The following is a 15000-nucleotide window of genomic DNA, read 5'->3' as shown; positions in this document are numbered from 1 at the left end:
CCCACTTGGCACTCCGATCCGAGTCGTTTGCTCGCGGCTTCAGCATATCAAGCAAGCCGGAGATCTCACCCATTTAAAGTTTGAGAATAGGTTGAGGTCGTTTCGGCCCCAAGGCCTCTAATCATTCGCTTTACCGGATGAGACTCGTACGAGCACCAGCTATCCTGAGGGAAACTTCGGAGGGAACCAGCTACTAGATGGTTCGATTAGTCTTTCGCCCCTATACCCAGCTCCGACGATCGATTTGCACGTCAGAATCGCTACGGACCTCCATCAGGGTTTCCCCTGACTTCGTCCTGGCCAGGCATAGTTCACCATCTTTCGGGTCCCAACGTGTACGCTCTAGGTGCGCCTCACCTCGCAATGAGGACGAGACGCCCCGGGAGTGCGGAGGCCGCCGCCCCGTGAAGGGCGGGGAAGCCCCATCCTCCCTCGGCCCGCGCAAGGCGAGACCTTCACTTTCATTACGCCTTTAGGTTTCGTACAGCCCAATGACTCGCGCACATGTTAGACTCCTTGGTCCGTGTTTCAAGACGGGTCGTGAAATTGTCCAAAGCTGAAGCGCCGCTGACGGGAGCGATTATTCCGCCCGAGAGCATCCGGAGCCAACAGCGGCGCGGGTCCGGGGCCGGGCCAGGTAGGTCCGTCATCCGGGAAGAACCGCGCGCGCTTGCCGGGAGCCCGAGCGCCCAAAGGGGCGAATCGACTCCTCCAGATATACCGCCGGGCAGCCAGCCAGGACACCGGGGCTCTGCCCAACAGACGCGAACCGAGGCCCGCGGAAGGACAGGCTGCGCACCCGGGCCGTAGGCCGGCACCCAGCGGGTCGCGACGTCCTACTAGGGGAGAAGTGCGGCCCACCGCACACCGGAACGGCCCCACCCCGCGGCGAGTGGAAAGGCAACCGGACACGACCCCGCCGCGGATTGCTCCGCGCGGGCGGCCGGCCCCATCTGCCGAGGGCGGAGGCCAGTGGCCGGATGGGCGTGAATCTCACCCGTTCGACCTTTCGGACTTCTCACGTTTACCCCAGAACGGTTTCACGTACTTTTGAACTCTCTCTTCAAAGTTCTTTTCAACTTTCCCTCACGGTACTTGTTCGCTATCGGTCTCGTGGTCATATTTAGTCTCAGATGGAGTTTACCACCCACTTGGAGCTGCACTCTCAAGCAACCCGACTCGAAGGAGAGGTCCCGCCGACGCTCGCACCGGCCGCTACGGGCCTGGCACCCTCTACGGGCCGTGGCCTCATTCAAGTTGGACTTGGGCTCGGCGCGAGGCGTCGGGGTAGTGGACCCTCCCAAACACCACATGCCACGACAGGCGGCAGCCTGCGGGGTTCGGTGCTGGACTCTTCCCTGTTCGCTCGCCGCTACTGGGGGAATCCTTGTTAGTTTCTTTTCCTCCGCTTAGTAATATGCTTAAATTCAGCGGGTAGTCTCGCCTGCTCTGAGGTCGTTGTACGAGGTGTCGCACGCCACACCGCCAGCCGGCTGTGCACGCTACCGAGTAAGTACCGGTATGCGAACCGCCAGGCGACGGGCGCGCATCGCACGTTTAAGGAGGCGCGGCCGGCCCCACAGGCGGCCGCGACGCTCCCAGGTCTGCGAAGCGGGGCAAACGCCGCGCGCTTCAGTATACGTAGCCGACCCTCAGCCAGACGTGGCCCGGGAACGGAATCCATGGACCGCAATGTGCGTTCGAAACGTCGATGTTCATGTGTCCTGCAGTTCACATGTCGACGCGCAATTTGCTGCGTTCTTCATCGACCCACGAGCCGAGTGATCCACCGTCCTGGGTGATCTTTTTCTTAGTTTCCACTGTCTCTTTCAAGACAGTTGCATAGGCGGGACGTAGGCGTGTGGCGGCCCCTGTTCAAGCGTTCTGTGTCCAACGGCCTCACGGCCGATGGGCGTCGTACGGCTCCACACCGGAGCGGACAGGCAGTCGGGCGAAAGTCATTCAAAACCGGCGCCAGGCGCCAGGTGCCGCAGGCCAGCCGCTCCAGCGCTTCAGCGCTCGTACCACACAACATTGGCGTTAGTTTTGAGAAGCACGCGTGGTTCCGCACGCGGCGCACGGCTACTGCGAGCCGTACAGGTAGCGTGTTGCGCGACACGACACGCACATCGAAAGACATGCAGTCTAGTCGGTAATGATCCTTCCGCAGGTTCACCTACGGAAACCTTGTTACGACTTTTACTTCCTCTAAATGATCAAGTTTGGTCATCTTTCCGGTAGCATCGGCAACGACAGAGTCAATGCCGCGTACCAGTCCGAAGACCTCACTAAATCATTCAATCGGTAGTAGCGACGGGCGGTGTGTACAAAGGGCAGGGACGTAATCAACGCGAGCTTATGACTCGCGCTTACTGGGAATTCCTCGTTCATGGGGAACAATTGCAAGCCCCAATCCCTAGCACGAAGGAGGTTCAGCGGGTTACCCCGACCTTTCGGCCTAGGAAGACACGCTGATTCCTTCAGTGTAGCGCGCGTGCGGCCCAGAACATCTAAGGGCATCACAGACCTGTTATTGCTCAATCTCGTGCGGCTAGAAGCCGCCTGTCCCTCTAAGAAGAAAAGTAATCGCTGACAGCACGAAGGATGTCACGCGACTAGTTAGCAGGCTAGAGTCTCGTTCGTTATCGGAATTAACCAGACAAATCGCTCCACCAACTAAGAACGGCCATGCACCACCACCCACCGAATCAAGAAAGAGCTATCAATCTGTCAATCCTTCCGGTGTCCGGGCCTGGTGAGGTTTCCCGTGTTGAGTCAAATTAAGCCGCAGGCTCCACTCCTGGTGGTGCCCTTCCGTCAATTCCTTTAAGTTTCAGCTTTGCAACCATACTTCCCCCGGAACCCAAAAGCTTTGGTTTCCCGGAGGCTGCCCGCCGAGTCATCGGAGGAACTGCGGCGGATCGCTGGCTGGCATCGTTTATGGTTAGAACTAGGGCGGTATCTGATCGCCTTCGAACCTCTAACTTTCGTTCTTGATTAATGAAAACATACTTGGCAAATGCTTTCGCTTCTGTTCGTCTTGCGACGATCCAAGAATTTCACCTCTAACGTCGCAATACGAATGCCCCCGCCTGTCCCTATTAATCATTACCTCGGGTTCCGAAAACCAACAAAATAGAACCGAGGTCCTATTCCATTATTCCATGCACACAGTATTCAGGCGGGCTTGCCTGCTTTAAGCACTCTAATTTGTTCAAAGTAAACGTGCCGGCCCACCGAGACACTCACTCAAGAGCACCCTGGTAGGATTGCAACGGGGTCCGCCTCGGGACGCACGAGCACGCACGAGGCGCGTCGCACGCCTTCAGCTCGCCCCACCGGCAGGACGTCCCACGATACATGCCAGTTAAACACCGACGGGCGGTGAACCAACAGCGTGGGACACAAATCCAACTACGAGCTTTTTAACCGCAACAACTTTAATATACGCTATTGGAGCTGGAATTACCGCGGCTGCTGGCACCAGACTTGCCCTCCAATAGATACTCGTTAAAGGATTTAAAGTGTACTCATTCCGATTACGGGGCCTCGGATGAGTCCCGTATCGTTATTTTTCGTCACTACCTCCCCGTGCCGGGAGTGGGTAATTTGCGCGCCTGCTGCCTTCCTTGGATGTGGTAGCCGTTTCTCAGGCTCCCTCTCCGGAATCGAACCCTGATTCCCCGTTACCCGTTACAACCATGGTAGGCGCAGAACCTACCATCGACAGTTGATAAGGCAGACATTTGAAAGATGCGTCGCCGGTACGAGGACCGTGCGATCAGCCCAAAGTTATTCAGAGTCACCAAGGCAAACGGACCGGACGAGCCGACCGATTGGTTTTGATCTAATAAAAGCGTCCCTTCCATCTCTGGTCGGGACTCTGTTTTTTTTTTTTTTTTTTTTTTAAAAAAAAAAAATTTTCTTTATTCCATTAAATTATTTCTTACATATTAACCCACCACCTAATACATTAGTGGGTCTTAATTCTCTACATTACATTTTTATTGAATATTAGCAGCATTTATACTTCTATCTAGTGTTAGTAACTTACTTGCTACAGGAACTAAGAGTTAGTTTCTTTGTTGGGTAAGATCTACTTTTACTCTTGCTAACTAATCTAGGAACTACCTCCTGCAGCGTTACAGGCGTGCCAGATGTTTGTATAAACCTACTGTGTGGCCGTGCCCACTGAGCTAATCCCAGTGAGCATGCCCCTGGCACTGGGCTGGCCTTTTGAAGATCGCTGCAGGTTCTGTTAAGATTTTCTGTCTACTATATACTTAAGGTCTAACTATTGCTAAGTCATGATCGGTGCGCAAATGTCGAATCCGGGTGTTGGCGCTCCCTCCCCCTGTTCCGGAGCGTGGCGGATTCCTACCGTCACGGCGATTGGCCAGTCCACGCCCCGGCGGAATGGGATGGGTCGCCTTCAGTCATGTCATGTCCGGTTGTTCAAGTGTTTTCCCTTAAATATTCCCGCAGGACCTTTGCTGATACCTCGCTGGCAAGGCGGTTTACTATGTTGAATGTGGTGGGATCTCTGATTAACTGATACGTATTGTTGTGAGGCAACTGGTTTCTTAGGTCACTGGCTACATCATCGAAGATGGGGCACTCATAGATCACGTGGTCCGGAGTACCCCATTCAGCTCCGCAGTCACACGAGGGGGTAGCCCTTTTCCCGAATCGGCATAGATATGCCGGATACGGTCCATGTCCTGTGAGGAAGTGCAACAGTCCCTTACTTGGCTGGAAATGCGATAGTTGGAAACGTTCTTTAATATTTGGGAGCAGCTGGTAAGTCCTTCGGCCTGTTGTGTCAGCATCCCAGAGTTCTTGCCATAACTCTTCTCCTCTCCTCTTAATGGCAAACTTGTCCCCCACCCGCACTCCCAAGATACTTTCAGTCTTATCTATGTCTCCCCTTTTAACCCAGTACCAGGCTGCCTGTTCCCGGATTTTGATATCCAGGGGACACACCCCCATAAGTACTAGTAGTGCCCCTCCCGGAGATGTTCTGTACGCTCCGATGGAGCGCAAAAGCATGTTGCGTTGCACCCTCCTCACAGACATAGCGGGCACAACCCTCGTGAGCCTGTGTGCCCACACTCCGGAGCCGTAACCCATGATAGAGACAAGAATGGTATTGTGATATAGCTTAATGAGTTCTGGTGGGAGATGAAATCTACTGTGTCCTATTGTGATTAAGTTGTTTAGAGCTTCGAGTGATTTTTGTGTTGCTGATTCTATATGTTTGGCGAAATTCCACCTTTCATCGATTATAACCCCTAAATACCGGGCCTCACGACGCCGAATCACTGGTGAGCCCTCGATTCTTACTGTTGGATTTCTGGCCAATTGGCCTTTCAGTAATAGGTATGTAGACTTGTTAGGCGCAATGGTCATTTTCGTGTTCTGGCACCACTGCGTGAGAATTGATAATGTCCTATTGATTTTGGGTTCGAGGTCCTCGCGACTTCGGCCGCCAACCAGCAGAAGGAGGTCGTCAGCGTAAGCTATCGCCTCTAGCACATCCACACTGTTTTCCAAGCTCTCCAGAAGAGGCTCCATATTTATGTCCCAAAAGAGTGGCCCCAGGACAGAGCCCTGTGGACACCCCTTCGTGACCTTCTTGCCTATTCGCTCGCTAGGGGACGATAGCCAGACCTCTCTTTCCATACAATAGCTCCTGAGACAGCCGTATAGCGGCCCTGGACACTCCTTCTCCCGCAGGCAGGAGAAGAGCGAAGGCCACCACAGGTTGTCAAAGGCGCCACTGATATCCACCATGATGCCAACTATGTACTTGTGCGGAGACGACCCACAGACCTCGGATGCGAGGGCAATTGCGTCACACGCAGATCGCCCCTGCCGAAAACCGAATTGCCTGTCACTCATCCCGCACAGCACTCGGTGTGCTGTCAGTCTGTCAGCCAGTAACTTCTCCAGCAGTTTGCCCAACAGGTCCAACAGACAAATGGGTCTGTAAGATTTTGCTTCTTTAGGGTCTTTGTCTTGCCCCTTTTTGATGATTACAACGTTGGCCTGCTTCCAGATTTTAGGGAATGTTCTAAGGCGCAGGGCCTCATTGTAAATTCTTGCTAAAGGTGTCACTAGTTGAGGAGCGAGGTACTGCACCACCTCCGCGATGATGCCGTCTGGTCCTGGGGCCTTTCCTTTCTTTAGCGGTTTAATGTGGGCTGCAACTTCTTCTTCAGAGAAAGGGTACACCATGATGTTATTCTCATAGTCTGCTTGCAGAGCCTGCCTAATTAGGCGTTGTTCTTCTGTGTCCTCTTCCTCTTCATCATCAGGGAGGAGTTGGTGGAGAAGGACCTCAGCAGTTTCCTGCCAAGACCCAGTCATCCGATTTCCATCCCTGATTGTGGAAAGCACCATTGGCGACCTGATTTTTTCCCTTACTATTTTGTAAGGAGTGCCCCAGGGATCAATAGCCAATTGGCTGTGCACATATTTTTTCCAGCTTTCCAGCCTGACTGTTCGCAGTTCTTTCTGAAACTGCTCTTTGGCTTCCCTATATGTTTGCAGCCATCTTTGTTTTTCTTCCCAGACGACACTTCGCTGGTAATACCTCCTCGCCCTCCTGACAGACTGACGCATCTGCCCTAGTTCCGCAGACCATGGTGATGGAGAAGCCGCAACGGCTCTCCTCCTGGTTGGTACAGCAGCCTTTACCGCCCTGGTGAGAGCGCCCACCAGTTCTTCGGCGTGTTTGTTGACGTCATCGTCATCTTCCGGCCATGTCGGAGGGTCAAACTCTCCTGCGAGACGCTCCCAATTGGTCCTGTTATAATTTAGTTGTACTTCCCACCCTATGTCCCAGTGGCGCTCCTGATCTGTGATTGTGAATGTGATCAGGTTGTGATCGCTGGTAGTGTCCCCGTCAGTAACAGTCCAGTTTTGTATATTGGCAGCGATATTGGCTGTCATCATTGTGATGTCAATATTGGTTCCATTCCCTCCCCCTCCTGTGTAGGTGGGGGGGTTTCCAGGTCTGTTGGCAATGAGGAGTTGCAGAGACATAATAGTCTCTTCCAGCTTGCTTCCCCTTTCATCTCGAGTGCCACTGTGCCATAGGGGGGATTTGGCGTTCACGTCCGCCACCACAACTGCCTTTCTGCCCCTCAGCACCGTTGCCACCTGCGTAAGTTGGTCAAGGTACAGGTCAATTTCTGTACCGTACTGAAAGTACATATTTATTAAATATATGACGCCATTTGGTGACTGCAGTTCAATAACATTGCAGTGGTCGTCCGAGAGGTGTGAGAGCACTGTTGCCCTCAGTGCCTTGTTGATTATTATGATGGTGGCTTTCGGATCGTCTCCAAAACTTACTACTTGCCAGCTCATGGCAGCGTAGGCTATGTTCCCCGCAAGAGAGTATGGCTCCTGCAAACAGAGCACGTCAAGACTCCTCTCCTCCACCACTCTCCGAAGTTCCTGCATGACCAGTCTACTATTGTGTGCGTTTAGCTGTCCTATCTTTATTTCTGTAACTATGGGAAATATGTGTGCACATATGATTCTGGGAAGGTTTTTGTCCAGTTGTAAGCTATTCTCCCATTGGATAGGACAGACTGATTATATATTTCCTCTAAATTAAAGGTTTCATTTCTTCTCTCAAACACCTTTCTTACTAGGTCACGCAGGGCGCCGAAGTCAGTGGGGAGATTCATTGTCTTTAGTTGTACCCTGTCTACAGCCTCCATGGCCGAGAAGGTGACCTTGCGCCCGTATCTATGTCCTACCCGCACTAGATGTCGCAGTGCGGTGGTTAGGACAGCCGGCTCCTCCAGGCGGGATAATTGTAGGGAATGCTCGAGATTGGGATATATTCTGACCGGATCAACCACTGTTCTCACAGCTTTTGGTTGTCTCGAGTCAGTATTCACATTGGTGCTATTTATTTGTGTATTTGTACTGGTAACTGTATTGACCTGCACCGGCAGTTCTAGCACAGGACTCCCTTGAGCGAATGCCGGTCGGCCCACCGTTACAGGACGCCTGTCGCGAGTTGCCTGATTTCCTGGCGCTTGCGATCCCCAGCAGTAGGGAGAGGGGGCTGCCACTTGTTCTTGAGAGTCCGTTTGGACGCACGCATCTTTCATTTTCTTTCTACCATCACTTCCTTCTGCAAGTGCTGCAAGAAATTGTTTGAACAGGGCTGCCCTTGCCGCATCCCTTCTCCTCTTGCATGGGGATTTTCTTTTAGGCATCCTGGGTGCTGTATTTGGCTCAGCCATAATCAGTTCTTGATATTAGCCTCTGCTCAAGCATCCTGTACGTCGGGCAGTTACGACCGGAGGCATTGCAAGTCTTTTTGCCTCTCTTTATACATGGGATACAAATTGCCGGATTTTTGCAGTTTTTCCTGATGTGATTTTCTTCTCCACACCTGGAGCAAGCCGACTTCCTCTCACAGTACTTGTGTACATGATCAAGATCTCCGCAATTATGGCAGCGAGGTACCACCAAGAAGTCCCGCACATTTATGGCGTGGAAGCCAATGTAAATCTTACCCATTGAGGTTAATTTTTTCCACATCTGGCCAGAAACTTCTGCTACGTGATGCACAACGTCTTTGTCTCTTGGCCCTGTTTTGAATTTAAGTTTAAATTCATTTTTGAAGTCCTCAGCACTTATATCGTCAAAATTTTGATTGCGAATTGTTTCTTGAAGTTCATTATTTTCAAATGTGACCGGAATGTCGTACATAATTACAAGCGGATTTCTCTTTTTCGGGGGTTCACATTTAACGGCTTTGCACAGTTTTTGGTTGTTGAGTATTTTGTTTCGGTCATCTACTGTTGCCACATCAACTATCACAACATTCTTTGTGGCTTTTACTTTGTTGACTTTAATTTTATCCTTTACAGGATTGATCGTTGTTGTGAATATCTCCTGCACTTTTTTTGTGTCTTGACCGGGTAATGGTCGCAAAAAGACAGCAGTATCTGGTCTTTGTGATACTTTTACAATTGTATCTCTAGTAGTTTGGCTCTTAGGTGTCGTTTGAGCGACTACATTAGCCCATGACTTTATTGGCTGCTTGCGCAGCCTTTCATTCTCTTTCTGCAGTTCTTCAACCCGCCCCTCAAGCTTCGCATGAGCAATAGCCCAGGAGGCGAGTTCATTTTTTAACGTCAAGATCGCAGCCTGGCTGATCTTGCCATTTTTCACATTGGCTTCCAGGTATTGTGTGATCCTGGCATGCCTGTCACTGATACTTTCCTCGGTCTGCCCCGTGCCCCCTGATGGGGAGGGAACAGTAAGCAAAGAAGCCCTCGAAGGCGCACATGACTCGCTTGTCTCTGACTCGGCCATATTGTAGACAAGCGAAAAAAGGATTGGGAGCCCGTCTCTTGCCCCGGACCGGCTCCTCTGGCATGGGGGGGGACTCTTGCAGCTCGCCCACCGACCTCGCCCCTAGGTCAAGGGCACTCCAGAGCTGCAGGGTTCAGCGCGCCGTTGCCAGCGCACTGGTCCCCGTCGAAGGCCTCGTCGTCGACGATTTCACTCGACGCTCCTCGGCAAGTGCACCCCGCACTCCGGAGAGGCGGATGCACCCCTCGCCCTTCGCCGCCTACTAGCCCGAGTTTCCACCTGAAGGCCAAGGACCCACTCCTACTCAGGTGGTGGGTCGGTCCCCCAGTCGTTCGGCGGTCTGGGCCCATCTAACCTAGCCCAGGCGATGTCACCACCTCCTGGGTTTGGCAGAACACGCCCCGGTTACCCAGGGGCGCGGCGAAGCATCCTTGCCGACTCGCGCCGCGATCCCACGCCGACAAACGAGGTCGCCGGCATGCAGAGCACCTGCTGGTCTGTGCCCTGCGAACAGAAAGGGACTGGTGTTCGGTCCCTCGACACAGCTCCCCCTGTGCCACGCACCCTTCGCTTTCGCATCGGGTTGGGTCGCAGCTCTCCCTTTTGACGCAAGGCAGAATGCCGAGCTTGACGTCTGGCACCACGGGAAGGCGGAAAGAGCCACTTGGGAAGGAGAGGCTGTAAGAGACGCTTCACTTCCCCGAGTGAGGACTGCCGCGGCACGCCCGACTGGAAAGCGATACGCCCCAGTGCGAGCCTCCGTGCCTTACGGCGCGCCGGCAACGGGCGGGCCCGCGCCGAAACGCGCCGTCAAGCGACTGACCTCACGCCAGACTCGGGACTCTGTTTGCATGTATTAGCTCTAGAATTACCACAGTTATCCAAGTAACGTGGGTACGATCTAAGGAACCATAACTGATTTAATGAGCCATTCGCGGTTTCACCTTAATGCGGCTTGTACTGAGACATGCATGGCTTAATCTTTGAGACAAGCATATGACTACTGGCAGGATCAACCAGGGAGCTGCGTCAACTAGAGCTGAGCAGCCGGCCGCCCGGGAGTGTGTCCCGGGGGCCCGCGCGAACACGCAAGCGTCCGCTCAATTATTCTGCAAACAGGAGGAGGCTGAGCTCCCCTGCACCATACACCTCGAAACCCTCTCAGGTCCCGGCGGCGCGCAGCGCCGTCCTAAGTACTTGGTCGGGTTCGAGAGAGGCGCAATCGCCCGGAGTTTGGCGAGTAGACGCTTTAGGTGCGACCACCCGTGCTCCCAACTGAGCTTGCCGCTGCCGACAGAGGCCCGGGAGCGTGCTGTCGTGGCATTGCCGGCGGGAGACAACACGCGCCACCTACGGTGACCGGCAGCTCCAACGCCAGCGCCACAGAAGGACAAAAGCCCCACTTGGGTGCCGAAGCGAACTCTCCCAGCACAGCGCACGCGCCAACACGTCCGCACAGCTGCGATACAAACCACCTGCGAGAACCGCAGAGGCGACCGAGCAGCAGACGGCGTCGCGGCGCCGAGCGCCGGGCGGCGGCGCATCCTCAGCGCACACAGTCCTCAATCGGACCAGCACACTGCAGATGTCCACCGCGCTTCGCACCGGGCCCGCGAGGACCTACTTTGGCCGCACGGCGCCGCGTGCAGGGTGCGCCGGCGCGCAGCTGCGCCGCCTGCCGCCTCCGTCGGCCGGCGCGCCTGCCACTGGCCGCCCCCACCAGCCGGCTGTAGCGCGTGCGCCCACGCACCGCGCGGCCAGCACGCCGGGAGGCCCCCCCTCACCGGCCGGGGACGGTCCCACCCAGCCACCGCCGCGTATCGCTTCACACCCAGATGCCATTCACGTTCGTGGGCATGGTGGGTATCGCTGGAACAACCGGTTGGTAGCTCAACCGATCGTCGCCATCACTGATTCACCTCTAGCGAGAACAACCGCACCACAACGGTTTACCAGTTGTTCATTTGCGTAACGTCACCAGCAAACGTAGGCGTCCATCGCCATTTGCAAATTCAACGATTGTTGCATGCCTGTGTCAGGTGTCACGACACACTATGTCTGCCCACATACACGCAACAACATGTGCACGCTTCGCGAACACGTGGAAGGTGGCCCCCGTACGTATGCGATGTCCATTGCGCGAACGACTGTCAACCGGCCTCTGTCGCATGTCGCAGATGTGGAACGCAGTGCACCATGCTATCACGGTGTGTGAGAAGAGACGACTACGTCTGACAACACGCGCCACTACATCAACAGACGGCTCATGCTGATCGCCATCCAGGGCATACCACACTGCAATCCAGCTCTTATAGGGAGACGACACGTAGCTGAGTGCACAACATTTGGACCGCATGGTTCGCCGTTGTTGGCGCAGTCGTTGTACGGTCACATGTACCACGATGTATCATTCAGTACATGAGGACCAATGTGCAGTACAGTGTGTGATTTGGACGTACAACATCAGCGGACAGTTGACACAGGCCGTACCACAGCGTAGGCTAAGTGCTTCGCCATGCAAATGCCAATGAACAACTGCAAATGCCAATGAACAACTGCAAAGGGCATTGAGCATGTACGTCCTGCTGCCATCCACATTACAGTGTATAGCTGCAAGGTGTTTAACATGAAGCGATACACTGGGGACCGGGCAGTGCGAGTAGCAAACTATATTGCGGGGGTTGCAGTTAGGCAACACTACACTAATTTAACGCGTCGTATGACAATTACAGAGCAGGTTAAGGCCCAACGTGTGTTGGGTTAAGGCCCAACGTGTGTTGGGTTAAGGCCCAACGTGTGTTGGGTTAAGGCCCAACGTGTGTTGGGTTAAGGCCCAACGTGTGTTGGGTTAAGGCCCAACGTGTGTTACGTTACGGCGCAACGTGGGTTACGTTACGGCGCAACGTGGGTTGCGTTACGGCGCAACGTAGGTTACGTTACGGCGCAACGTAGGTTACGTTAAGGCGCAACGTAGGTTACGTTAAGGCGCAACGTAGGTTACGTTAAGGCGCAACGTAGGTTACGTTAAGGCGCAACGTAGGTTACGTTAAGGCGCAACGTAGGTTACATTAAGGCGCAATATAGGTTACATTAAGGCGCAATATAGGTTACATTAAGGCGCAATATAGGTTACATTAAGGCGCAATATAGGTTACGTTAAGGCGCAATATAGGTTAGGTTAAGGCGCAATATAGGTTACGTTAAGGCGCAATATAGGTTACGTTAAGGCGCAATATAGGTTACGTTAAGGCGCAATATAGGTTACGTTAAGGCGCAATATAGGTTACGTTAAGGCGCAATATAGGTTACGTTAAGGCGCAATATAGGTTACGTTAAGGCGCAATATAGGTTAGGTTAAGGCGCAATATAGGTTAGGTTAAGGCGCAATACAGGTTAGGTTAAGGCGCAATACAGGTTACGTTAAGGCGCAATATAGGTTACGTTAAGGCGCAATATAGGTTAGGTTAAGGCGCAATATAGGTTAGGTTAAGGCGCAATATAGGTTAGGTTAAGGCGCAATACAGGTTAGGTTAAGGCGCAATATAGGTTAGGTTAAGGCGCAATATAGGTTAGGTTAAGGCGCAATATAGGTTAGGTTAAGGCGCAATATAGGTTAGGTTAAGGCGCAATATAGGTTAGGTTAAGGCGCAATATAGGTTAGGTTAAGGCGCAATATAGGTTACGTTAAGGCGCAATATAGGTTACGTTAAGGCGCAATATAGGTTAGGTTAAGGCGCAATACAGGTTAGGTTAAGGCGCAATACAGGTTAGGTTAAGGCGCAATACAGGTTAGGTTAAGGCGCAATACAGGTTAGGTTAAGGCGCAATACAGGTTAGGTTAAGGTACGACATAGGTTAGGTTAAGGTACGACATAGGTTAGGTTAAGGTACGACATAGGTTAGGTTAAGGTACGACATAGGTTAGGTTAAGGTACGACATAGGTTAGGTTACGGTACGACATAGGTTAGGTTACGGTACGACATAGGTTAGGTTACGGTACGACATAGGTTAGGTTACGGTACGACATAGGTTAGGTTACGGTACGACATAGGTTAGGTTACGGTACGACATAGGTTAGGTTACGGTACGACATAGGTTAGGTTACGGTACGACATAGGTTAGGTTACGGTACGACATAGGTTAGGTTACGGTACGACATAGGTTAGGTTACGGTACGACATAGGTTAGGTTACGGTACGACATAGGTTAGGTTACGGTACGACATAGGTTAGGTTACGGTACGACATAGGTTAGGTTACGGTACGACATAGGTTAGGTTACGGTACGACATAGGTTAGGTTACGGTACGACATAGGTTAGGTTACGGTACGACATAGGTTAGGTTACGGTACGACATAGGTTAGGTTACGGTACGACATAGGTTAGGTTACGGTACGACATAGGTTAGGTTACGGTACGATATAGGTTAGGTTACGGTACGACATAGGTTAGGTTACGGTACGACATAGGTTAGGTTACGGTACGACATAGGTTAGGTTACGGTACGATATAGGTTAGGTTACGGTACGATATAGGTTAGGTTACGGTACGATATAGGTTAGGTTACGGTACGATATAGGTTAGGTTACGGTACGATATAGGTTAGGTTACGGTACGATATAGGTTAGGTTACGGTACGATATAGGTTAGGTTACGGTACGATATAGGTTAGGTTACGGTACGATATAGGTTAGGTTACGGTACGATATAGGTTAGGTTACGGTACGATATAGGTTAGGTTACGGTACGATATAGGTTAGGTTACGGTACGATATAGGTTAGGTTACGGTACGATATAGGTTAGGTTACGGTACGATATAGGTTAGGTTACGGTACGATATAGGTTAGGTTAAGGTACACATTGTTGTAAGGAAAGGTTTAATGGGGGGCGGGGCGGCCGGTTTGTTGATTGTGATTATAGTAAGTGGATGCCTGCGGCATCATCTGATTTGCCACGTCAGGATGCACCTTTGGCTCATGACAGGCGGCGCTCTCATTCCATGCTTGTGGCAGACCTGTGTCTTTCATTCCTGCCATTGTTTGTGTGCTGTGAGAGGAGGCAGTATTGTGATGTTGGGTGCACCCCTGTGTAGGACATGTGTGGGTGTTGGTGGCTTGGCTGAGCAATGGTGGTTGTCGGGTGGGTGGGATATTCTGTTTTCTGAGTGGACCTCCCAGTCTGGTTATGACAGTGTGGATTGTCTAATGTGGCGGAGAGGATGCACTGGGTGTTGTTCCATGCTGGTGCTTACATATTGTCTGTGTGCGTGTTACAGGCAGAGAGTAGTGCGTGATAAGGGTGTGTGGCTGACGTGTGGTTGTGATTGTGAGCAGAGTCTTTCAGCATGTATACGGACAGTTGTATACATTATCTGTATTCTGATGGCTCTATCTATTACTAATCAGCGCCGTGTATACGTTTAATCCGGTTCCAGTCGAAACTGTTGTATCTCTGTACATTAGTGACACGGCGAGCCCGCTATGTAGTTACTCGTCTCGGCAGCTTCCACCGGTGTATGGCAAATGATTATAAGGAATCAGTCTAGTCGTCAATACCGATGGTGTGACGTCACATGTCTGGGGTGGGGGACGCTGCGCCCTTCCGGTGGGTCATGGCCTAGAAAGACTCTTCCCACGCAGGGGGGCGTGGA

The 15000-nt window shown here is 52.4% G+C and overlaps 2 non-coding genes across 2 annotated transcripts in view; both read right to left on the bottom strand.

Annotated features, from left to right (window-relative positions):
* LOC124572213 overlaps positions 1-1458 on the bottom strand; it is a 4222-nt gene extending 2764 nt beyond the window's left edge. The window contains exon 1 of the ribosomal RNA XR_006971977.1: positions 1-1458. This exon is cut by the window's left edge and continues 2764 nt beyond it. This is a non-coding gene — a ribosomal RNA (large subunit ribosomal RNA).
* Positions 1459-1646: 188 nt separating this feature from the next.
* LOC124572232 lies at positions 1647-1801 on the bottom strand. Its single transcript, XR_006971987.1, has one exon. It is a non-coding gene; the product is annotated as a 5.8S ribosomal RNA (ribosomal RNA).
* Between the last annotated feature and the right edge of the window lie 13199 nt (positions 1802-15000).

The sequence above is a fragment of the Schistocerca americana genome, unplaced genomic scaffold (assembly GCF_021461395.2).
Source record: "Schistocerca americana isolate TAMUIC-IGC-003095 unplaced genomic scaffold, iqSchAmer2.1 HiC_scaffold_179, whole genome shotgun sequence".
NCBI lineage: Eukaryota > Metazoa > Arthropoda > Insecta > Orthoptera > Acrididae > Schistocerca > Schistocerca americana.
Note: the sequence above shows the minus strand (reverse complement) of the source record. Positions and strands in the feature narration are given on the sequence as shown.